Genomic DNA, 863 nt, shown 5'->3' with positions numbered 1-863 from the left:
CTGGTCTCCTTTAGGATGAACTGGTTGGATCTCCTTGCAGTCCAAGGGACTCTCAAGAGTCTTCTCCAACACCACAGTTCAAAAGCATCAGTTCTTCAGCACTCAGCTTTCTTCACAGTCCAACTCTCATATCCATACCTGACTACTGGAAAAACCATAGCCTTGACTAGACGGACCTTTGTTGGCAAAGTAATGTCTCTGTTTTGCAATATGCTATCTTGGTTGGTTATAACTTTCCTTCCAAGGAGTAAGCGTCTTTTAATTTCATGGCTGCAATCACCATCTGCAGTGATTTTGGAGTCCCCCAAAATAAAGTCTGACACTGTTTCCACTGCTTCCCATCTATTTCCCATGAAATATTACCCAGCTTTAACAACTATCAACTAAGGGCCAATGCTCTTTCAACCATATTCTCACCCATTAACTCGCTCTCACATTTGCCAATCCTAGGCCTAATGCTAGGCCTTGGAGAAGGAAATGGCAACCCACTCCAGTACTCTTGCCTGGAAAATCCCATGGACCGAGGACCCTGCTAGGCTACAGTCCATGGGGTCAGAAAGAGTCAGACACGACTGAGCGACTTCACTTTCACTGTTCTTTCAGGCCTCACACTACTTGTCCTGCAAACATTTCAGCAGGTATTTCTAAAAGATATGGAGCCTTTAAAAATATATAACTGTAACTCCTTTATCATGTCCATAAAGCCGGAACAATAATCCCTTAATTTAGTCAAATACCCAGTGTTCAAATTCTCAGCTGTTTCGTAGGTGCCCTCGCCTCACTTACACAGTTCGTTCGAATCGGAATCCAGACAAGGGCTCACATTACTTTTGGTCAGTATGCCCCTCAAATTTCTTTTATTT

Source organism: Bison bison, unplaced genomic scaffold, assembly GCF_000754665.1.
Source record: "Bison bison bison isolate TAMUID 2011002044 unplaced genomic scaffold, Bison_UMD1.0 scf7180017864213, whole genome shotgun sequence".
Lineage (NCBI taxonomy): Eukaryota > Metazoa > Chordata > Mammalia > Artiodactyla > Bovidae > Bison > Bison bison.
Note: the sequence above shows the minus strand (reverse complement) of the source record.